The sequence below is a fragment of the Bombina bombina genome, chromosome 1 (assembly GCF_027579735.1).
Source record: "Bombina bombina isolate aBomBom1 chromosome 1, aBomBom1.pri, whole genome shotgun sequence".
Taxonomy (NCBI): Eukaryota; Metazoa; Chordata; class Amphibia; order Anura; family Bombinatoridae; genus Bombina; species Bombina bombina.
The window spans coordinates 1,103,844,606-1,103,871,287 of record NC_069499.1 but is presented as its reverse complement, the minus strand read 5'-3'; positions in this window follow the sequence as shown (position 1 = coordinate 1,103,871,287).

Below are 26,682 nucleotides of genomic sequence, written 5' to 3'. Positions count from 1 at the left end.
AGCGGATGCCTTATCCCGATCTTTTGATTCAACAGAAGACTCTCAAATTAATAACTATATAATTCCGCCAACAAAAATGATTGCTGTAACAGTTCTAGAGACAGCTGACATTTTTCATGCACAACATTTAGATCCAGATATACCACCAATTTGTACCCCAGATTCTGAGTCTGGGTTATTTTTGAATAATGGATTAATATATGTTCCACCAACTTTAAGGGACCAGATTATCCAACAACATCATGATTCCCCCTTAGCCGGACATCCAGGCATTGAAAAAACTACTGAACTTGTCAGTAGGGAATATTGGTGGCCACAGATGAAAACTGCCATTCAATCTTATATAATAAATTGTCAAACCTGCGCACAGAAAAAGAAAGAACACCATAAACCATATGGTCTTTTAATGCCTTTACCCATACCCATAAAACCTTGGGATATGATAGCAATAGATTTTATTGTAGACTTACCCATCTCAAATGGTCACAATACCATAATGGTTGTAGTAGATCATTTAACTAAATTGGCTCATTTTATTCCATTAAAAAAAACGCCAACTGCTTTTACAACAGCCAAAGTCTTCCATAGTCACATTGTTAAATTACATGGCTTACCAGCATCCATTGTGTCAGATCGTGGAAGTCAATTTACTTCAAAATTTTGGAAATTCTTATGTCAAACTTTACACATCACCCTAAGACTGACAACAGCTTTCCATCCTCAGTCTAATGGACTGACGGAACGTTTAAACCAGACTCTTGAGCAATACTTGAGATGTTTTGTCTCATCTCAGCAAGATGATTGGTATGATTGGTTATCTAGCGCTGAATTCGCTTACAATAATTCAGTTAATACCTCAACCAAAATCTCTCCTTTTTACGCAACTTATGGCTATCATCCACGTACTTACCCAAACACTCTTACATGTTCACATTCTCCATCAGTTACCAACTACACTGAAACTCTGAAAGACATTTTGGAATCTTTGCAGGACCATCTGGTTACTGCTAAAGAATCTCAGAAAAAATATTTTGACAAGAAACGATTACCTTCACCAGTGTACAAACCTCAAGATATGGTGTGGTTATCCACGAAGAATATAAAACTACCTGTGCCTAGTAAAAAACTAGCAGATCAGTACATTGGTCCATTTCCGATTCTCAAGATTATCAATGAGAATGCGGTAACCTTAAAATTACCTCCCACCATGAGAATTCACCCCTCATTTCATGTATCCTTATTAAAACCATTTAGGGGTACTACGATTCCATCTGCGGACTCCACTCTTCTCGCTCTACCTGATCCTCAGGATTATGAGGTTGATGAGATTCTGGACTCTAGAGTTCGTAGGAGGAAACTCGAATACCTTGTGCATTGGAAAGGTTATGGTGATGATGAGAATTCATGGGTTTCTTTACGTGACCTGAATGCACCTGATTTATTGAGGGATTTCCATGTTCGTTTTCCCCATAAACCGAGTCCTCGAGCTGCTGGGAGGGGCTCTTGAATGGGGGGATCTGTCAACATTTGACTTATTACTATACCTTTAAGTCAACTTCTCCTCCCCAAACTCTATCTTATATAAACACCCCCACTTCCAGAAATCATTGCTTGATTATTGAAGGAGATTAAGGAGACAAGTTCCTGTCTCTCTATCTACTGAAGATATGTATAGCCCTACGTTATTCCCTGTATCATAGATTTAATTATATTCTAGATTCAACTTTCCTTAGTTTATTGGGGAATTTCTGTGATTAATGTTTTACAACTTTCTCCTAACTGGTTAGGAGTTTATTTCCATTTGAAGTCTTCAGCTGTGTGTGCCTGCAGCTCAAGCGGAATCTACCCGATACGGAGACACAGCCTGTCAGTGACGTCATCTCCGCTTTCTCTGCGCACCACGCCAGAGTCGAAGGCTTTCAGTGTAGCTTGAACGCTGCTCTCCCGCTCTGCTTATAGACGCTTGGAACTCTGTTATACAAGTAAGACAAGCAACCTCTATTTAAAACAAACCGAGCTCTTTGAAAAGGTATGTGCACCAACGTTATTTAGTTTCAGCATGCTAGGTCAATAATCTGTTTGTAATGCATTACTGAAAATACTTAACAGTTGGAGGAAACTACATTCTATCTTTGCGAATACAATTGTTACATGACTTATATCTCTTTCTGGAATACAAGTTGCTATCACACTAAAATCTTTCTATGCTCATTAACTATTTATTGTGCTCAATTATTAATTCTCAGAGATAATGTGTTAATGTTCACTATTACACCAATGATAAGTAATCTGTTAAGGTTTATCAGTGTTCATTATACATATATCCTCAATTCACTTAACTCATTATTTTGAGTCTGTCACTACTAATTAGTTTCATAGTTGTGACTTTAACCACGAATGAACTATTAAATTGTAAATATACAGGTTCCTAATACCTCAGTCATGGTATTACTGGAGATTATATTTACATACATACAAAACATAAATCAATTGTTTTCTTTTCTATAGAGATAATGAACTGTATCTCACAACAACACACATAACATACAGTACAATTACTATACACAAAATATAGCTTTATTGAATGAATATATGTAATCATTATTTCAGTCATGTTTGAAAACTTTTTTAATTTACTCTTGCCCTTAACCAAAAACGCTGTCTAAACGGAATCATAAGTCACATGACCTTGCACTTTGAAACCACCTTATTATTTCCATAGTTAGCAATACACTAGTACACAATATGGCCTCTAATTATCAAGCCGTCAACCGCAAATACGCTGGAATTCTGCACCGTATTTGTGGCGAGGCTGATTCGCCTTAGTTATCAAAGGCTAGAGACCGGCAAAAGTAGAATATAGTGACGTAAGCTACGATCCGCCGGTCTCAGTCCAACACAGATCGATTCTTACGTCACTCCAGATGTGCCGAACGCAAGTTCGGCACAATCTGACTACTTTTGCTAGTTAGCAAATAACTAGCAGGTTGCTCTGCACTATTCCGGCCCAGCGTACCTGTGCCCTGGAGGCGGCGGATCCCATAGGAATCAATGGGAGTCTGATAGCAGAGAAAGCTCATGTTCGCTGCTGCCCGATATCCCATTGATTTCTATGGGAGATGTCTGCACCCTAACATGTACCCCGAGTCTTAACACCCCTAATCTGCACCCCCTACACTGCCGCCACCTAAATAAAGTTATTACCCCCTAAACCGCCACTCCCGGACCCCGCCATCACCATAATAAACTTATTAACCCCTAAACCGCCGCTCCTGGACCCCGCCGCCATTATAATAAACTTATTAACCCCTAAACCGCCACTCCTGGACCCCGCCGCCACTATAATAAATATATTAACCCCTAAACCGCTGCTCCTGGACCCTGCTGCAACTATAAAAAATATATTAACCCCTAAACCGTCGCTCCCGGACCCCGCCGCCACCTATAATTATATTGTAGCTATTTTAGGATTTATTTTTATTTTACAGGCAACTTTGTATTTATTTTAACTAGGTACAATAGCTATTAAATAGTTAATAACTATTTAATAGCTACCTAGTTAAAATAACTACAAAATTACCTGTAAAATAAATTAATTAAAAAAAATAACTACAATTACCTAAAATTAAATACAATTAAATAAACTATACTATAGTACAAAAAAAACGACACTAAATTACAGAAAATAAAAAAATATTACAAGCATTTTAAACTAATTACACCTAATCTAAGCCCCATAATAAAATAAAAAAGCCCCCCAAAATAATAAAATGCCCTACCCTATATTAAATTACAAAGTAATCAGCTCTTTTACCAGCCCTTAAAAGGGCTTTTTGCGGGGCATTGCCCCAAAGTAATCAGCTCTTTTACCTGCAAAAAAAAATACAACCCCCCCAACATTACAATCCCACCCACACACCCCTACTCTAAAACCCACCCAAACCCCCCTTAAAAAAACAGTAACCCCCTGAAGATCACCCTACCTTGAGCCGTGTTCACCCAGCCGGGCCGAATTCTTCATCCAAGCGGGGCAGAAGAGGTCCTCCATCCGGCCGATGTCTTCATCCAAGCGGCGTATTCTATCTTCAATCATCCTGAGCGGAGCCATCTTCCATCCAGACGACGTGGAGCCATCTTCTTCCAACGACGTCCTAACACCGAATGCCTGGTCCTTTAAATGACGCTATCCAAGATGGCGTCCCTTGAATTCCGATTGGCTGATAGGATTCTATCAGCCAATCGGAATTAAGGTAGGACAAATCTGATTGGCTGATGTAATCATTCTACCTCGCATTCTATTGGCTCATCCAATCAGCCAATCGGATTGAACTTCAATCCGATTGGCTGATTAAATCAACCAATCAAATTGTTCCTACCTTAAGCCCTTTTAAGGGCTGGTAAAAGAGCTGATTACTTTGTAATTTAGTATAGGGTAGGGCATTTTATTATTTTGGGGGGCTTTTTTATTTTATTAGGGGGCTTAGATTAGGTGTAAATAGTTTAAACTTCTTGTAATTTTTTTTATTTTCTGTAATTTAGTGGGGGGGGGGTTGTACTATAGTTTAGTTTATTTAATTGTATTTAATTTTAGGTAATTGTGGTTCATTTTTTAAATTCATTTAATGATAGTGTAGTGTTAGGTTTTATTTTACAGGAAATTTTGTAGTTATTTTAACTAGGTAGCTATTAAATATTTATTAACTATTTAATAGCTATTGTACCTAGTTAAAATAAATACAAAGTTGCCTGTAAAATAAAAATAAATCCTAAAATAGCTACAATATAATTATTAGTTATATTGTAGCTATTTTAGGGTTTATTTTACAGGTAATTATTTAGTTTTAAATAGGAATAATTTAGTTAATAATTGTAATATGTATTTAGATTTATTTAAATAATGTTTAAGTTACGGGGGTGTTAGTGTTAGTGTTAGACTTAGATTTAGGGGTTAATAAGTTTAATATAGGTGGCGTCAGGGTCCGGGAGCGGCGGTTTAGGGGGTTAAACATTTAATTTAGTTGTGGCGGGGTCCGGGAGCGGCGGTTTAGGGGTTAAACATTTAATTTAGTTGCGGCGGGGTCCGGGATCCGCAGGATAGGGGTTAATAACTTTAATATAGGTGGCGGCGGTATAGGGGGCGGCAGCAGATTAGGGGTTAATAGGTATAATGTAGGTGGTGGCGGGGTCCGGTAGTGGCGGTTTAGGGGTTAATATATTTATTATAGTTGCGGCGGGGTCCAGGAGTGGCGGTTTAGGGGGTAATAACTTTATTTAGGTGCGGGGGGCTCCGGGAGCGGCGGTTTAGGGAGTATAACAGTATAGTTTAGTGTGGGTGCTTAGTGACAGGCTAGCAAGAAAGCTGCAAAGAAGCCGATGAGCAGCAAGATCGATGACTGTCAGTTAACAACAGTCCGCTGCTCATCGCACCGTACTCGGTGCGCGGCTTCTTGACAGCTTTTTTGATAACTTTGGCGAACGTATTCAGGTCCGCGGCGGCGATGGTAGGCGAGCTTAGGCGAGCGGATTGGGCCGGCAAATGCAGGTAAGTAGACGACTTGATACATAGAGGCCTATACCTTATTGGTCTAACCCAGAAGTACTTCTTTAGGGTCCGGTGAGATCCTGTTTACATTTTTTGGCGCCAACATTTGCACACCCCTCTTTTCTTATTGGCTAAAAAGGTCTTTAAATAACTAATCATTACACAAAGCTGGTATTGTTTTTATAAAGGCCTCTTAGAAGGCCAAAACACGTCGACTTTGTGACAAACCAGCCCGAGTTTCTACTTACATATGGTGAGCACTTTTTCTTTTGGCCCAGCTTGAACTTTTAGTTTTTGTGCATCCGTTTGTTTTTCTTTTTACAGGTATTTCTAAACGCCCCTGGTTAGTTCTGGACCTGAAGCCTTTTCCAAGCATCTCCAACTCCTTGATGGTTTTACATTGGACTTTCATTTGGGACTATTTGTTCCCATTTCACTATGGGACATTTGTTGTTTTCTTGGGAAGTCCCTCCCATATATCCATATTTGGTTCTTAGGGCTCTGTGAGGTCCATTATGTACATCTGAGCTCAGATTAATATTTATTGTTCTTTTTTATATTGCTTCTTGCTATACTTTTATTTTTATTTTTGTTTTTAATTTTTTATGTTAGATTCAATTAGTTTTATATGAATCAGTTTTTATGCTGGATTTTATTAGTTCTTTATAACCATTTCATATTGTTTCAAATATATATTATAGCGTGTTGACACTTTGCCTTCATACCCATATGTATACAGTAACACTTTATGCATTCATCTCCACTTTGTCCTACTGAAGATTTGCACTTATTTACATTCAGCCATATTGAACATACCCCAGTACTGGCTATATTTTCCTGAGTAACCTGTTCATAGCACACTTAAGCCCCTATTTTGGTGGCGCTCCTATACCTTCCCTCACTATAATACGATCCTGTTAGGTGATCGTTATTCTATAGTGAGCTTGTGTGCCCTCTCATTTGGCACTGACTACTACCTATTTTTCATCCGAGTTTGGTGTAATGGTTAGATGGAGGGAGAGTAGTAGGGAGTTTTAGGAAGTTCTGTGATGTTGCAAGTGAGGAGATGATGACCAGAAAGAGATAGAGTGGAATATGTGAAGTTTAAGAGAGAGAGAGAGAGAGAGATTGCACCAATAGCTGACAATCAAATCATGAACTATAACACACTTAGCTCAGCACCTGGAGTCTCCCACTGGGTAGTGCACGCTGGACTGGGGCCATGGCTTCAGCCCCTGGGTAGTATAGCAAAAACGTTCAGGTCCACAGCATTGTATATGCAAAAATGTATTAAAGCATACAGACAGAAGTAATATGCATATTTCTTCTGTCTGTATGCTTCAATACATTTTTGCATATACAGTGCTATGGATCTGTAGGTTTTTGACAATCAAATCAAGGAAGTGTCCATCTTTGTGATTAGGATAGTCAGTCCATTGCAAATGACCAAAACAAGGAAGTGAGCTGGAGCAGTTTTTTTTTTTTTTTTTTTTTTTTTTTGGGGGGGGGGGGGGGGATATTATAATGCACACCATAAAAATTAAATAGGGGATCACAATAAAAAAATGAAACCTCAATTCCAAATTGTTAAAATAACAAATCATCACAAGACCTCCTTAACAAGTATAAAGTGCACTTTATTCATATTTAACAAAATTGAGACACAGCAGTCATATTATTAATGGAAAGACTCATATAAAGGTATGTATACATAGAAATCTAAACTTGAAACTGTTTTATTCATGCACAGTTTGCCACCTCAACCTACTGAGCTCTATAATGCAACAAAATATCTGCCTTCATTGCAACAATATAGCCTTAGTCAGTATATGCAACACAGCATCCATAAACACAAAGCTATTCCTTTTAATTTTTAATGGGAAGACCCATAGTTACAGCAGCAAATAAAATTATTTTTTTTACAGGATGACACCCTGCTGGAGAGGATCATTCCAAGTCCACTTCATAACCAACACAGGAGGATATCATATATATATATATATATATATATATATATATATATATATATATATATATATATATATATATATTCGGGTCATTGAAAGCTTGTAAAACCTTCATCAGAGAAAGAGCTGGCCTGTTAGCCAAGACTACAACTAGTAGTCATTGCTCTGTATTTCTCATCAAGCGCTAGAACAGCTCACAGCTCACTTAAATACCTGCATAACTTTGAACAGTCATGCTTCTACAGTGAATATATCCCCCTATTATATCTGCATTTATATACCATTTAGTAGTTCTAATGGAATTCCTTACGTACTTGTACTATTGATTAGGTGAGAGATGTGTTTGGTGCTAGCCCAATTATGGACTAGATTACAAATGGAGCGCTAAATTATCATGTGCCCGCAAATGGGCAAATTTGCCGTTTGCGGGCGCTTGATAAATAACCAGCCATTTCAACTGGTTGGTTATTGCTACCGCAAGCTCACAGTAGCAATTAGCGCTCAGAAAATTAACCAGAGATTAGGGGCAAGATCCGATATAGATCATAGTTTGGGGCGCAAGCGAGGGAACCCGCGTCGCCCGCAGTTTCAGCTCGTAACTCGAGCTATCCCATATACGGCGCCGTCAGATGCTAAAGTGCCGTAAGTCGGATAAACCAGCGATGTCCAGAAATCTGCGCAAGTACAAATTTCTGGCGTCGCCAGTGACTTACGGCACGTTAGAAACTGCCGGTGCCTACAAAACCTGACTAATGTCTAAATCACCCGCACTGTCTAACACGCCTCCCTAACATAGCCCGACACGTCTAACCCTCTATCCGCTATCCCCCCTCACTATCCTAACAATAAAATATGTATTAACCCCTAAACCGCCGCTGCCGGAGCCCGCCGCTACCTAATAAAGTTATTAACCCCTAAACCGCCGCCAGCTATATTAAATCTATAACCCCCTAAAGTGAGCCCCTAACACCGCCGCCATCTACCTTACCTACCCCCTAAAGTGAGCCCCTACCCCGCCGCTATCTATTTTAAAATTATTAACCCCTAATCTAATCCCCCTACCCCGCCGCCATCTATATTAAATTATTTAACCCCTAAAATACTAAACTATCCCTACCACTAAACCTAAGTCTAACCCTACAAATAGCCCTGAAAAGGGCTTTTTGCGTGGCATTGCCCCAAAGTAACAGCTCTTTTGCCAGCCCTTAAAAGGGCTTTTTGCGGGGCATGCCCCAAAGAATTCAGCTCTTTTGCCAGCCCTTAAAAGGGCTTTTGGCGGGGCTTTGTCACAAAGTAAACTGCTGTTTTGCCTACAATCTACATCCCCCTACACCGCGGCCACCTATAATAAATGTATTAACCCCTAATCTAATCCCCCTACACCGCCGCCAGCTATATTAACTATATTAACCCTAATTATATTAGGGCTAATATAGTTAATATAGTTATTATATATATTAACTATATTAACCCTAATTCAAGTTCAATCTGATTGGCTGATTGGTTCAGCCAATCGGATTGAACTTGAATCTGATTGGCTGATTCAATCAGCCAATCAGATTTTTCTACCTTAATTCCGATTGGCTGATAGAATCCTATCAGCCAATCGGAATTCGACGGACGCCATCTTGGATGACGTCATTTAAAGGTACCTCATTCGTCGTTCAGTCGTCGGCCGGGATGGATGCTCCGCGTTGGAGGAGCGAAGAATGAAGATTGAAGATGCCGCTTAATGGAAGATGCTGCCCGATGGAAGAAGACTTTGCTGCCGCTTGGAGAAAGACATCACCGGGATGTAGAATTCTTCTTTGCCGCTTGATTGGACATCGCCCGGATCGGATGAAGAGTTCTGCCCGGCGGGGTGAATACAAGGTAGGGAGATCTTCAGGGGGGTAGTGTTAGGTTTATTTAAGGGGGGTTTGGGTTAGATTAGGGGTATGTCGGTGGTGGGTTGTAATGTTGGGGGGTGGTATTGTGTTTTTTTTTCAGGCAAAAGAGCAGTTTTCTTTGGGGCATGCCCCCACAAAAGGCCCTTTTAAGGGCTGGTAAGGTAAAAGAGCTTTGAACTATTTTTAATTTAGAATAGGGTAGGGATTTTTTTTTATTTTGGGGGTTTATTATTTTATTAGGGGGCTTAGAATAGGTGTAATTATCTTAAAAATCTTTTAATCTTTTTTTTATTTTTTGTAATTTAGTGTTTGTTTTATTTTGTAATTTAGTTTAGCTTATTTAATTGTATTTTTAGATAGATATTTGTAGTTTATTTAATTTATTGATAGTGTAGGTGTATTTGTAACTTAGGTTAGGATTTATTTTACAGGTAATTGGGTAATTATTTTAACTAGGTAGCTATTAAATAGGTAATAACTATTTAATAGCTATTATACCTAGTTAAAATAATTAACAATTTACCTGTAAAATAAATATAAACCCTAACATAGCTACAATGTAATTATTAATTATATTGTAGCTATCTTAGGGTTTATTTTATAGGTAAGTATTTAGATTTAAATAGGAATATTTTAGTTTATAATATAAATTAGATTTATTTAATAAGAATTTAGTTAGGGGTGTTAGGGTTAGATAGAGTTAATATAGTTAATATAAATACTATAGTAACTATATTAACTATATTAACCCTAATATAATTAGGGTTAATATAGTTAATATATATAATGTAATAACTATATTAACTATAATATACTTAGGGTTAATATAGATAATATAGCTGGCGGCGGGGTAGGTAGATTAAATTAGGGGTTAATAATTTTAATATAGATGGCGGCGGTGTAAGGGGCTTATATTAGGGGTTAATACCATTAATATAGGTGCGGCGGTGTAGGGAGGGCAGGTTATAGGGCAAAAGAGCTGTTAACTTTGGGGCAAAGCCCCGCAAAAGGCCCTTTTAAGGGCTGGTAATAGAGTTTATTACTTTATGGATATTAGATTAGGGGTTAATAATATTAATATAGCTGGCGGCGGTGTAAGGGGTCAGATTAGGGGATAGATCAGTTAGATGGTGGCGGTTTTAGGGGCTCACAGTAGGGGATAGATCAGGTAGATGGTGGCGGTTTTAGGGGCTCACAGTAGGGGGTTAGTTTATGTAGATGGCGGCGGTTTAGGGGTTAAATACTTTATTAGGGATTGAGGCGGGGGATCGCGGTTGACAGGTAGATAGACATTGCGCATGCGTTAGGTGTTAGGTTTTATTTAGCAGATCGCGGTTGACAGGTAGATAGACATTGCGCATGCGTTAGGTATTATTTAGCAGATCGCGGTTGACAGGTAGATAGACATTGCGCATGCGTTAGGTTTATTTAGCAGCCAGTTTAGGGAGTTACGGGGCTCCAATACTCAGCGTAAGGCTTCTTACGGCTGCTTTTTGTGGCGAGGTGAAAATGGAGTAAGATTTCTCAATTTTCGCCACGTAAGTCCTTACGCTGTATATTGGATACCAAACTGCGCGGGTTTGGTATACCTGCCTATGGCCCAAAAAACTACGGGCGACGGCAGAAATATACGCGCGTAACTTCTAGGTTACACCGTATATAGGATACCAAACCCGCGCAAATATTGGCGTCGCCAGCTTTTGCGGGCGACGATTTTTATCGGATCGACTCCCAGATCTCTGGGTAATTTTCTAAAAGTGTCCCATATGCCCTCAACATAGAGGGCATTATAGTTTTTTTTTTTTTTTTTTTTAAAAAGTAGCCTTTTTGTATAAATAGACAACTACACTAGGCAGTTTTGGGGCTTTAAAGTTAGTGGGAATGGGGTGTAAGAAGAAAAACGGCACTGAAAAGTGCATTTACATTGCAATCTATGGGAACTGTGTGTTCCCAGTAAATATACAGTATATGCTTTTATATATTTATGTGTTAATATGTGTATATGTCTGTAAGCATATATTTAAAAAAAATACTGCAATTGATGCGCAGCTTACCCCCTTTGCTGCACTTAGGTTCTGATGCCGTCTCTAGTAGCTTCAGAAGAAGGCTCCCATCTCATGAGCACAATGCTTCCTAGCAATGCAAATGTGAGGTCGCGTTCGCATTGCGCTTATCTTGTAATACCAGCGCACATTACTGCAAGCAATATTTAGCCCTCCACTTGTAATCTAGCCCTAGGTTTTTCAAAGGTACCTACCAAGCTATACAACTGCAAGTTCTCCAGCTTTCTCTTTAAATTATCCATACAATATCCCTGCAAGTGCACTGGATTAGGAATAATTTGCCACCTTACAAATGGAGAGATAAACTGAAACTAAACTAGACTGCAATGTTAGGTGGGAAAGCTGAAGGGGTTAAAAAATGTCATACTTCAAAAAGGAAACGATGAGGTTACTGCTTCTTTGTGTGTGCACTGTGAACCTGCTCAAACAGGTTATAAATTGAATTATGAGAATATCTTATCTTTCTCCACATATGACTATGATGTTACTTCCTCTTTTATGGCTTTAGTTGTAATATACAAACTGGAAAGTAAAAGATCAGTCTACAAAAAGGTCATTGCTCCATCCACCCCCAATTTAGCATCTCTTTACAGCTGACTGCTAGAAATCTGCTTGTAGAATTATATCAATTCTTTCTCATGTTTATTTCAGGCAGTGGTTCCCAGACAGTGGCAGGAGTGGGTAAGATGCTTCCCATCAGAAATCAGATAAGTTTAGAGACAGCAATACAAAGATGACCTTGGTTGGCTGATAGCAGAAGCTTGATAACAAAGACTGTAGTTAAACAGAAGTTGAAAATTGAGTTTCCAGTCTGAAGTAATCACACAAACCAGGAACTAACAGCTGTGTTGCCAGACATAAATAGTTGGACCAAGCAGGAACCATCAGGTGCTACATAGCACAGAGTAGTAAAACAAAATAGTCACAAGATACATGGCAAAAACAATCAGCTATATACTGTACTAAGACTGCAGCACAACATAGAAACACAAACAACGTAGAAGCACAACATAGGAATGCAAAAAACTTTAGATCATGAAATATTTGTGACTAACAGACAGGGGTGGTTCTAGGCCATAACATTTGGAGTGATGCAAAAGCATTGTCGACAAAACTAAATCTGGGTTACTAGTAGGATTGCCACCTCAGTCACGTTTCCTGGACACTTATGAGTTACACATGCTCCAGGGTGTGCAGGGAGGAATATGTGTTGTGTTTCTGGACAGCACTATTCATATTCCTCCCTGCACACCCTGCAGCATGTGTAACTTATAAGTGTTCTGTATTTTAAGGGATGGATGGCAACCCTAGTTACTAGTGGGGGAACATCATCTTCTACTAACTATTTCTCCCTACGTTACCTCTCTCTGTGATCTGCATAAATTGCTAGAATTATAAAAATCATAATGCAAAGATGAGGAAAAGCAGCACTTTCCTCATCTTTGCATTATAATCCCTTTTTGGAGCTGCTGAGAGACAACTCAGAGGAAGTAGCGTGCTTATAAAAGCAACGCAAATACACTATCTCTAGTTAAGAATTATAAAAATGCACTACATTGTAACATAATCCAGAGCAAGACATTTTATGAAATTGCTAAATAAATGTTTACTTGTAGTGCATTGCAAATTTCACACGTTGGTGTAGCAGGTGCTGTTGCACCAGGGCCCAAGTGCTCAGGGGGTCCATACCAGTCAGTCTATACACAGGCATATGCAGAATGTGTACAAGCCATCCGGGGGGGGGGGGGGCTTTTATTAGTGCATGTTGCAGGTCCATCTATCTATCCTCAAAATCATTATACATAGCAGCAGGTATATAATTACCATTGTTTACTTCTGAGTTACCTTTGGTGGGCCAAAAAATATTTTTGCATCAGGGTCCTCTGTTGAGTAGGTTCACTACTGCGTTAACTACATGGGTATAATCTGCTGTTTTTCATGATTTTGCAACAAGACATCCAAAAACATTGGGAGTACTCCACAGGCTTGTGGTATTTTATACCCAAACATCTTATTGCCTTTAGCAATTTGAATTTGCTATTCTTAAAATAATGGAGAAGCAGCATATAGGAAAATATATCATAATAAATCATATAAAGTAAATGTTAGTTAATGTGATGGGCAATTAGAACTTGGCTTGGTTTATTTAAGTTTCTGTATTTTGTATTTCTGTCTTTATACATCTTTATTATGGATTTCTATATTTACAGAGTTTAACCCAGTATATATATATATATACAAACGAAGATAGGATGCAGACTTCTTCCTGTGCCACTGCTTGAAGAAGGTGTCTTCCAGAAACTGGCAGTAGGACTGGGAGTTGAGCTTGACTCCATCCTCAACCCGAAAAGGCCCCACAAGCTCATCTTTGATGATACCAGCCCAAACCAGTACTCCACCTCCACCTTGCTGGCATCTGAGTCGGACTGGAGCTCTCTGCCCTTTACCAATCCAGCCACGGGCCCATCCATCTGGCCCATCAAGACTCACACTCATTTCATCAGTCCATAAAACCTTAGAAAAATCAGTCTTGAGATATTTCTTGGCCCAGTCTTAACGTTTCAGCTTGTGTGTCTTGTTCAGTGGTGGTCGTCTTTCAGCCTTTTTTACCTTGGCCATGTCTCTGAGTATTGCACACCTTGTGCTTTTGGGCACTCCAGTGATGTTGCAGCTCTGAAATATGGCCAAACTGGTGGCAAGTGGCATCTTGACAGCTGCACGCTTGACTTTTCTCAGTTCATGGGCAGTTATTTTGCGCCTTGGTTTTTCCACACGCTTCTTGCGACCCTGTTGACTATTTTGAATGAAACGCTTGATTGTTCGATGATCACGCTTCAGAAGCTTTGCAATTTTAAGAGTGCTGCATCCCTCTGCAAGATATCTCACTATTTTTTACTTTTCTGAGCCTGTCAAGTCCTTCTTTTGACCCATTTTGCCAAAGAAAAGGAAGTTGCCTAATAATTATGCACACCTGATATAGGGTGTTGATGTCATTAGACCACACCCCTTCTCATTACAGAGATGCACATCACCTAATATGCTTAATTGGTAGTAGGCTTTCGAGCCTATACAGCTTGGAGTAAGACAACATGCATAAAGAGGATGATGTGGTCAAAATACTCATTTGCCTAATAATTCTGTACTCCCTGTATATATATATATATATATAATATGTACATTTTATTTATTATTTATTTATTTTTATTTAAATTATAGATATATATCATAGTAGAATACATATATCTTGAAAGAAAAGCTGCAAAACATATACTGCATCCTTTGTCTCATGTAGAAAAATAAACATCCTCAGCCTATTTTTATTGGTCCCATACACATGCATTGTGTAGTCCATGATTTATAGCTGCTGTCAGCTGTCTCCATAGCAACTACTTAATTGGTTTCCAAAGCAACAAGAGCGCTCACTCAGAATAATGCAGTTAGGTATTGAATGCACATGTAGTATTAACCTCTTAAGGACATATGACGGAATTTTTACATCATAAAACAATTGAGCAAACTGAAAGCTGTGTCCTTAAAGGGTTAAACAGTATCATTTTACCTTTATAATCACAAAACAAAATTAGATAATATATAATTTTTAAATCAGATACATAAATGTGTTATGTCTGTGGTTAGGTTTAGTTGAAAAACACCCATGCCACTTTTTTATGTGAAATGGAAAAACTGTATGTCATGTGTCAGATTTTCTATTTTATGTATTATAGGGTTTTGTTAGTGATAAGTCAACATATTTTAATGCAATATTTATTTAGTTATGCATGCATAGGGATTGGATATTAACTGTTACATTTAAATCATGTTAAGTATTTTTTATGATGTTCAAGGGACAGAAAGCTACAATAGGAAATGTAACATGTAACAGCATTTTCTTATTGCACTATTGCTTTCAAGTATCTGCCGCACAGGTGGGTTAAAGTTAGCAACAGTTTGACAATACACAGTTCTGATTGGTAGCTAAGCACATATCCCACTCCTGATTGGCTTAGTGGCTGTATTCTTTACCAGAAGTACATTGTTAGACTGAAGCTGACTTTAAAGAGTGTTTTTAACTCCTTGATGACCACAGCACTTTTCCATTTTCTGTCTGTTTGGGACCAAGGCTATTTTTACATTTTTGCGGTGTTTGTGTTTAGCTATAATTTTCCTCTTACTCATTTACTGTACCCACACATATTATATACCGTTTTTCTTGCCATTAAATGGACTTTCTAAAGATACCATTATTTTCATCATATCTTATCATTTACTATAAAACAATATATAAAATATGAGGAAAAATGCAAAAAAACACACTTTTTCTAACTTTGACCCCCAAAATCTGTTACACATCTACAACCACCAAACAACACCCATGCTAAATAGTTTATAAATTTTGTCCTGAGTTTAGAAATACACAATGTTTACATGTTCTTTGCTTTTTTTGCAAGTTATAGGGCCATAAATACAAGTAGCACTTTGCTATTTCCAAACCACTTTTTTTCAAAATTATCGATCGTTACATTGGGACACTGATATCTGTCAGGAATACCTGAATATCCCTTGACATGTATATATTTTTTTAGAAGACATCCTAAAGTATTGATCTAGGCCCATTTTGGTATATTTCATACCACCATTTCACCACCAAATGCGATTAAATAAAAAAAATCGTTCACTTTTTCACACATTTTTTCACAAACGTTAGGTTTCTCACTGAAATTATTTACAAACAGCTTGTGCAATTATGGCATAAATGGTTGTAAATTTTTCTCTGGGATCCGCTTTGTTCAGAAATATCAGAAATATATGGCTTTGGCGTTGCTTTTTGGTAATTAGAAGGCCGCTAAATGCCACTGCGCACCACACATGTATTATGTCCAGCAGTGGGGTAATTTTAGCTTTAGTGTAGTGTAGTAGACAACCCAAAGTATTGATCTAGGCCCATGTTGGTATATTTCATGACACCATTTCACCGCCAAATGCGATCAAATAAAAAAAAAGTTAAATTTTTCCAAATTTTAGGTTTCTCACTGAAATCATTTACAAACATCTTGTGCAATTATGGCACAAATGGTTGTAAATGCTTCCCTGGGATCCCCTTTGTTCAGAAATAGCAGACATATATGGCTTTGGCGTTGCTTTTCGGTAATTAGAAGGCCGCTAAATGCGCACCACATGTGTCCCAGCAGTGCAGGGGTTAATGAGGGAGCTTGTAGGGTTAATTTTAGCTTTAGTGTAGTGTAGTAGACAACCCCAAGTATTGATCTAGGCCTATTTTGGTATATTTCATGCCACCATTTCACTGCCAAATGCGATCAAATAAAAAAAATAGTCAACTTTTTCACAAACTTTAGGTTTCTCACTGAAATAATTCACAAACAGCTTGTGCAATTATGGCACAAATGGTTGTAAATGCTTCTCTGGGATCCCCTTTGTTAAGAAATAGCAGACATATATGGCTTTGGCGTTGCTTTTTGGAGTCCTAGTTATCAAGCCGTCTACTTTACCTGCCTTCGCCGGCCCAATACGCCGGCCTAAGCTCGCCTACCATCGCCGCCGCGGAGCTGAAAATTTTCGCCTAAGTTATCAATAAAGCTGTCAAAAAGCTGCGCACCAAGTATGGGGCGATGAGCAGCGGACTGTGAGAATTATCACTCATCCGATCTCGCTGCACTTCGGCTTTTTGACAGCTTTATTGCTAGCCTGTCACTAAGCACCCACACTAACTACACTGTTCTACCCCCTATACCGGCGCCCCCGGAGCCCCCCGCAAATAAATAAAGTTATTAACCCCTAAACTGCCGCTCCTAGACCCCGCTGCAACTCTTATAAATGTATTAACCCCAAAACCGCTGTTCCCGGGCCCCGCCGCCACCTATGTTAAACTTAACCCCAAATCTGCCCCCCCCCCCTACACCGTCGCCACCTATAATACATTTATTAACCCCTATCCTGCCCCCCCTACACCGCCGCCACTGTAATAAAATTATTAACCCCTAAACCTAAGTCTAACACTAACCCTAACACCCCCCTAACTTAAATATTAATTAAATAAATCTAAATAATATTTCTCTTATTAACTAAATTAATCCTATTTAAAACTAAATACTTACCTTTAAAATAAACCCTAATATAGCTACAAAATAAATAATAATTATATTGTAGCTATCTTAGGATTTATTTTTATTTTACAGGCAACCTTCAGTTTATTTTAACTAGGTACAATAGCTATTAAATAGTTATTAACTATTTAATAGCTACCTAGTTAAAATAAAGAGAAATTTACCTGTAAAATAAAAACTAAGCTAAGTTACAATTACACCTAACACTACACTATCATTAAATAAATTAATCCTATTTAAAACTAAATACTTACCTGTAAAATAAACCCTAAGATAGCTACAATGTAATTAATAATTACATTGTAGCTATTTTAGGGTTTATATTTATTTTACAGGTAACTTTGTATTTGTTTTAACTAGGTACAATAGCTATTAAATAGTTATTAACTATTTAATAACTACCTAGCTAAAAGAAATACAAAATTACCAGTAAAATAAATCCTAACCTAAGTTACAATTAAACCTACACTATCATTAAATAAATTAAATACAAATACCTACAAATAAATACAAATAAATACACTAAAGTACAAAAAATAAAAAAAGAACTAAGTTACAAAAAATAAAAAAATAATTTACAAACATAATAAAAATATTACAACAATTTTAAGCTAATTACACCTACTCTAAGCCCCCTAATAAAATAACAAAGCCCCCCAAAATAAAAAAATTCCCTACCCTATTCTACATTTAAAAGATACCAGCTCTATTACCTTACCAGCCCTTAAAAGGGCCTTTTGCGGGGCATGCCCCAAAAAACAGCTCTTTTGCCTGTAAAATAAAAATACAACACCCCCAACATTAAAACCCACCACCCACACACCCCTAATCTAACCCAAACCCCCTTTAAATAAACCTAACACTACCCCCTGAAGATCTTCCTACCTTGAGTCGTCTTCACTCAGCCGAGCCAAATTCTTCATCCAATCGGGGCGATGTCTTCATCCAAGCGGGGGCTGAAGAGGTCCGTCATCCGGCTGAAGTCTTCATCCAAGCGGGGGCTGAAGAGGTCCATCATCCAGCTGAAGTCTTCATCCAAGCGGGGGCTGAAGAGGTCCATTATCCGGCTGAAGTCTTCATCCAAGCGGGGCTGAAGAGGTCTTCCATACGGCTGAAGTCTTCTATCAAGCGGCATCTTCAATCTTCTTTCTTCCAGCTCCATCTTCATCCCGCCGACGCGGAACATCCTTCCTCCATGACGAACTCCTGACGAATGAAGGTACCTTTAAATGACGTCATCCAAGATGGCGTCCCTCAAATTCCGATTGGCTGATATCAGATTGAGCTCTCATTCTATTGGCTGTTCCGATCAGCCAATAGAATGCAAGCTCAATCTGACTGGCTGATTGGATCAGCCAATCCGATTGAACTTGAATCTGATTGGCTGATTCCATCAGCCAATCAGATTATTCCTACCTTAATTCTGATTGGCTGATAGAATCCTATCAGCCAATCGGAATTCGAGGGACGCCATCTTGGAGGACGTCATTTAAAGGAACCTTCATTCGTCGGGAGTTCGTCATGGAGGAAGGATGTTCCGCGTCGGCTGGATGAAGATGGAGCTGGAAGAAAGAAGATTGAAGATGCCGCTTGATAGAAGACTTCAGCCGGATGGAAGACCTCTTCAGCCCCCGCTTGGATGAAGACATCGCCCGGATTGGATGAAGAATTCGGCTCGGCTGAGTGAAGACAATTCAAGGTAGGAAGATCTTCGGGGGGTAGTGTTAGGTTTTTTTAAGGGGGGTTTGGGTGGTTTAGAGTAGGGGTGTGTGGGTGGTGGGTTTTAATGTTGGGGGGGTTTGTATTTTTATTTTACAGGCAAAAGAGCTGTTTTCTTTGGGGCATGCCCCGCAAAAGGCCCTTTTAAGGGCTGGTAAGGTAATAGAGCTGGTATCTTTTAAATGTAGAATAGGGTAGGGAATTTTTTTATTTTGGGGGGCTTTGTTATTTTATTAGGGGGCTTAGAGTAGGTGTAATTAGCTTAAAATGGTTGTAATATTTTTATAATGTTTGTAAATTATTTTTTATTTTTTGTAACTTAGTTCTTTTTTTATTTTTTGTACTTTAGTTAGTGTATTTATTTGTAGGTATTTGTATTTAATTTATTTAATTTATTTAATGATAGTGTAGTGTTAGGTTTAATTGTAACTTAGGTTAGTTTTTATTTTACAGGTAAATTTCTCTTTATTTTAGCTAGGTAGCTATTAAATAGTTAATAACTATTTAATAGCTATTGTACCTAGTTAAAATAAATTGAAAGTTGCCTGTAAAATAAAAATAAATCCTAAAATAGCTACAATGTAACTATTAGTTATATTGCAGCTAGTTTAGGGTTTATTTTACAGGTAAGTATTTAGCTTTAAATAGGAATAATTTAGTTAATAAGAGTTAATTTATTTCGTTAGATTTAAATTAGATTTAATTTAGGGGGGTGTTAGGGTTAGGGTTAGACTTAGATTTAGGGGTTAATAATTTTATTATAGGTTGTGGCGGTATAGGGGGGGCAGGATAGGGGTTAATAAAAATATTATAGGTGGCGACGGTGTAGGGGGGGCAGATTAGGGGTTAATAAGTTTAATATAGGTGGTGGCGGGGTCCGGGAGCAGCGGTTTAGGGGTTAAACTATTTATTTCATTGCGGCGGGGTCCGGGAGCGGCAGGATAGGGGTTAATACATTTATTAGGGTTGGTGGCGGTATAGGGGGCAGGATAGGGGTTAATAGGTATTATGTAGGTGGCGGCGGGGGCCGGGAGCATCGGTTTAGGGGTTAAAATATTTAATATAGGTGGTGGCGGTGTAGGGGGGGCAGATTAGGAGTGCTTAGACTCGGGGTACATGTTAGGGTGTTAGGTGTACACACTTCCTATAGGAATGAATGGGATGTCAGGCAGCAGCGAACTTGAACTTTCGCTATAGTCTGACTCCCATTGATTCCTATGGGATCCGCCACCTCCAGGGCGGCGGTTTGAAAACCAGGTACGCTGGGCCGTAAAAGTGCCGAGCGTACCTGCTGGGATTTTGATAACTCCCAAAAGTAGTCAGATTGTGCCGAACTTGCGTTCGGAACATCTGGAGTGACGTAAGAATCGATCTGTGTTGGACTGAGTCCGGCGGATCGATGCTTACGTCACCAGATTCTACTTTTGCCGGTGTGTAGGCCTTGATAACTAAGGCGAATCAGCCTCGCCTTAAATACGCTGCGGAATTCAAGCATATTTGAGGTTGACGGCTTGATAACTAGGGGCCTTGGTATTTAGAAGGCCGCTAAATGCTGCTGCACATCACATGTGTATTATAGCAAGCAGTGAAGGGGTTATTAAGGTAGCTTGTAGGGAGCTTACAGGGTTAATTTTAGCTTTAGTGTAGAGATCAGCCTCCCACCTGACACATCACACCCCCTAATCCCTCCCAAACAGCTCCCCCACCCCACAATTGTCCCTGCCATCTTAAGTACTAGCAGAAAGTCTTCCAGTACAAAAATAAAAGGTATCCTTTTTTTCTTTCTTTTTTTTATTTGCATATTTACATATGCTGCTGTGTAGGATCCCCCCTTAGCCCCCAACCTCCCTGACCCCCCCCAACAGCTCTCTAACCTCCCCCTCTACCTTCTTGGGAGCCATCTTGTTTACAATATAATAGATGCATTTTTTTTATTTTTTTCTGTAATAAAGCTCCCCCCCCAAAACCAACCCCCACCCCCTCCCAGATCCCTTAGATTATTTTTTTAGGCATTCCCTCCCCCCTTTCTCCCACTTATAATACTTTTTTCTGTAGTGTAGCGGTTCCCACCCGCTCCTCCCCATGCACGCGACCACCCGCCGCCACATGCACGCGCGTGCGTCCGTGCGCACCTCCGGTGACCCCGCCCCCCTCTCAGACTCAGAACCCATCAATGGCCGCCCACCCGCCTCCCACTTCAGCTCCCACCCACCAACGAATGCAGCCATCGATGTCCGGTGCAGAGAGAGCCACAGAGTGGCTCTCTCTGCACCGGAGGGTAAAAATGGTTATTGCAGGATACCTCGATATCGAGGCATCACTGCAATAACTGGAAAGCAGCTGGAAGTGATCCGGATCGCTTCCAGCTGCTTTTCAGACCGATGACGAATGCCATATGTCCTCAGGCGTTAACTGTATTTTTTCTGAAAGCGTATGGCGTACGTCGTCAGTCATTAAGGGGTTTAAACACGTTGTTATAATCAAGCAATAGTGTATTCAAAATACTCCAATGTTCAAATGCTTATTTTGATCGCACCCTTATGTCCCTATGAGGAACTAAGGGCTAGATTACAAGTGGAGCACTAAATTTTCACGCGTCAGCAAACGGGCAAATTTGCCTGTTGCGGGCACAAAATAAATAACCAGCCATTAGCGCTCAGAAAATTAACCAGATATCAGATCTCTGGTTAATTTTCTAAATGTGCCCCGATCGGCCCCAAAATTATGAAAAGTGTTGCTTTATTAAAAATAAATAAAAAAATAAAAAAAGTTGCATTTTTTTTTTTAATTACTGCACTAAGCATTTTTTGGGGGGCTAAAGTTGGCGGGAGTGGAGTGAAAACATAATTTATGTAAGAACTTACCTGATAAATTCATTTCTTTCATTATTATATTATATTATATTATTAGCTAGAGTCCATGAGCTAGTGACGTATGGGATATACATTCCTACCAGGAGGGGCAAAGTTTCCCAAACCTCAAAATGCCTATAAATACACCCCTCACCACACCCACAAATCAGTTTAACGAATAGCCAAGAAGTGGGGTGATAAGAAAAAAGTGCGAAAGCATAAAAAATAAGTAATTGGAATAATTGTGCTTTATACAAAAAATCAAAACCACCACAAAAAAGGGTGGGCCTCATGGACTCTTGCTAATATGAAAGAAATGAATTTATCAGGTAAGTTCTTACATAAATTATGTTTTCTTTCATGTAATTAGCAAGAGTCCATGAGCTAGTGACGTATGGGATAATGACTACCCAAGATGTGGATCTTTCCACGCAAGAGTCACTAGAGAGGGAGGGATAAAATAAAGATAGCCAATTCCGCTGAAAAATAATCCACACCCAAAATAAAGTTTAAATTGAAATTATAAGCAGAAGATTCAAACTGAAACAGCTGCCTGAAGTATTTTTCTACCAAAAACAGCTTCAGAAGAAGAAAACACATCAAAATGGTAGAATTTAGTAAAAGTATGCAAAGAAGACCAAGTTGCTGCTTTGCAAATCTGATCAACCGAAGCTTCATTCCTAAACGCCCAGGAAGTAGAAACTGACCTAGTAGAATGAGCTGTAATCCTTTGAGGCGGAGTTTTACCCGACTCGACATAAGCATGATGAATTAAAGATTTCAACCAAGATGCCAAAGAAATGGCAGAGGCCTTCTGACCTTTCCTAGAACCGGAAAAGATAACAAATAGACTAGAAGTCTTTCGGAAATTCTTAGTAGCTTCAAAATAATATTTCAAAGCTCTAACTACATCCAAAGAATGCAATGATCTCTCCTTAGAATTCTTAGGATTAGGACACAATGAAGGAACCACAATTCTCTACTAATGTTCTTAGAATTCACAACCTTAGGTAAAAATTTTAAAAAAGTTCGCAACACCGCCTTATCCTGATGAAAAATCAGAAAAGGAGACTCACAAGAAAGAGCAGATAATTCAGAAACTCTTCTGGCAGAAGAGATGGCCAAAAGGAACAAAACTTTCCAAGAAAGTAATTTAATGATCAACGAATGCATAGGTTCAAACGGAGGAGCTTGAAGAGCCCCCAGAACCAAATTCAAACTCCAAGGAGGAGAAATTGACTTAATGTCAGGTTTTATATGAACCAAAGCTTGTACAAAACAACGAATATCAGGAAGATTAGCAATCTTTCTGTGAAAAAGAACAGAAAGAGCAGAGATTTGTCCTTTCAAGGAACTTGCAGACAAACCTTTCTCCAAACCATCCTGAAGAAACTGTAAAATTCTCGGAATTCTAAAAGAATGCCAGGAAAAATGATGAGAAAGACACCAAGAAATATAAGTCTTCCAGACTCTATAATATATCTCCCTAGATACAGATTTACGAGCCTGTAACATAGTATTAATCACAGAGTCAGAGAAACCTCTTTGACTAAGAATCAAGCGTTCAATCTCCATACCTTTAAATTTAAGGATTTGAGATCCTGATGGAAGAAAAGGTCCTTGCGACAGAAAGTTTAGTCTTAACGGAAGAGTCCACGGTTGGCAAGAGGCCATCCGGACAAGATCCGCATACCAAAACCTGTGAGGCCATGCTGGAGCTACCAGCAGAACAAACGAGCATTCCTTCAGAATCTTGGAGATCACTCTTGGTAGAAGAACTAGAGGCGGAAATATATAAGCAGGATGATACTTCCAAGGAAGTGACAATGCATCCACTGCTTCCGCTTGAGGATCCCTGGATCTGGACAGATACCTGGGAAGTTTCTTGTTTAGATGAGAAGCCATCAGATCTATTTCTGGAAGTCCCCACATTTGGACAATCTGAAGAAATACCTCTGGGTGAAGAGACCATTCGCCCGGATGCAACGTTTGGCGACTGAGATAATCCGCTTCCCAATTGTCTATACCTGGGATATGAACCGCAGAAACTAGACATGAGCTGGATTCCGCCCAAACCAGAATTCGAGATACTTCTTTCATAGCCAGAGGGCTGTGAGTCCCTCCTTGATGATTGATGTATGCCACAGTTGTGACATTGTCTGAAAACAAATGAACGATTCTCTCTTTAGAAGAGGCCAAGACTGAAGAGCTCTGAAAATTGCACGGAGTTCCAAATTATTGATCGGTAATCTCACCTCCTGAGATTCCCAAACCCCTTGTGCTGTCAGAGACCCCCACACAGCTCCCCAACCTGTAAGGCTTGCATCTGTTGAGATTACAGTCCAGGTCGGAAGAACAAAAGAAGCCCCCTGAACTAAATGATGGTGATCTGTCCACCACGTCAGAGAGTGTCATATAATCGGTTTTAAAGATATTAATTGAGATATCTTTGTGTAATCCCTGCACCACTGGTTCAGCATACAGAGCTGAAGAGGTCGCATGTGAAAATGAGCAAAGGGGATAGCGTCCGATGCAGCAGTCATAAGACCTAGAATTTCCATGCATAAGGCTACCGAAGGGAATGATTGTGACTGAAGGTTTCGACAAGCTGATATCAATTTTAGACGTCTCTTGTCTGTCAAAGATATAGTCATGGACACTGAATCTATCTGGAAACCCAAAAAGGTTACCCTTGTCTGAGGAATCAATGAACTTTTTAGTAAATTGATCCTCCAACCATGATCTTGAAGAAACAACACAAGTCGATTTGTATGAGATTCTGCTAAATGTGAAGACTGAGCAAGTACCAAGATATCGTCCAAATAAGGAAATACCACAATACCCTGTTCTCTGATTACAGACAGAAGGGCACCGAGAACCTTAGTAAAAATTCTTGGAGCTGTTGCTAGGCCAAACGGCAGAGCCACAAACTGGTAATGCTTGTCTAGGAATGAGAATCTCAGAAACGGATAGTGATCTGGATGAATCGGAATATGCAGATATGCATCCTGTAAATCTATTGTAGACATATAATGCCTTTGCTGAACAAAAGGCAGGATAGTCCTTACAGTTACCATTTTGAATGTTGGTATCCTTACATAACGATTCAATATTTTTAGATCCAGAACTGGTCTGAAGGAATTCTCCTTCTTTGGTACAATGAAGAAATTTGAATAACACCCCAGTCCCTGTTCCAGAACTGGAACTGGCAAAATTACTCCAGTCAACTCTAGATCTGAAACACAATTCAGAAATGCTTGAGCCTTCGCTGGGTTTACTGGGACACGGGAAAAGAAAAAATCTCTTTGCAGGAGGCCTCATCTTGAAGCCAATTCTGTACCCTTCTGAAACAATGTTCTGAATCCAAAGAATGTGAACGGAATTGATCCAAATTTCTTTGAAAAAACGTAATCTGCCCCCTACCAGCTGAGCTGGAATGAGGGCCGCACCTTCATGTGGACCTAGGAGCTGGCTTTGATTTTCTAAAAGGCTTGGATTTATTCCAGACTGGAGATGGTTTCCAAACTGGTACCGCTCCTGAGGATGAAGGATCAGGTTTTTGTTCCTTGTTGTGACGAAAGGAACGAAAATGATTATTACCCTGGAAAGAAAGGGAAAGCAGAGTAGACTTAGAAGACATATCAGCATTCCAAGTTTTAAGCCATAAAGCTCTTCTAGCTAAAATAGCTAGAGACATATACCTGACATCAACTCTAATGATATCAAAGATGGCATCACAAATAAAATTATTAGCATGTTGAAAAAATGCTATGAGAATTATGATCTGTTACTTGTTGCGCTAAAGCTTCTAACCAAAAGATGAAGCTGCAGCAACATCCGCTAAAGATATAGCAGGTCTAAGAAGATTACCTGAACACAAGTAAGCTTTTCTTAGAAAGGATTCAATTTTCCTATCTAAAGGATCCTTAAAGGAAGTACCATCTGCCGTAGGAATAGTAGTACGCTTAACAAGAGTAGAGACAGCCCCATCAACTTTAGGGATTTTGTCCCAAAACTCTATTCTGTCAGATGGCACAGGATATAATTGCTTAAAACGTTTAGAAGGAGTAAATGAATTACCCAAATTATTCCATTCCCTGGAAATTACTTCAGAAATAGCACTAGGGACAGGAAAAACTTCTGGAATAACTACAGGAGATTTAAAAACCTTATCTAAACGTTTAGATTTAGTATCAAGAGGACCAGAATCCTCAATTTCTAATGCAATTAGGACTTCTTTAAGTAAAGAACGAATAAATTCCATTTTAAATAAATATGAAGATTTATCAGCATCAACCTCTGAGACAGAATCCTCTGAACCAGAAGAACCATTATCAGAATCAGAATGATGATGTTCATTAAAAAATTCATCTGATTCTCCTTCTCTCTCTCTTCCCCCTTTTTTCCCTCTCTCTCTCGTTGCTCTCCCTCTTGAAATCTAGTTATTATATAATATGACAGGGATTAAGTTTACTTCCTGGAACATAGGAGGTCTCACATCACCTATTAAAAGAAAAATGATAATTGC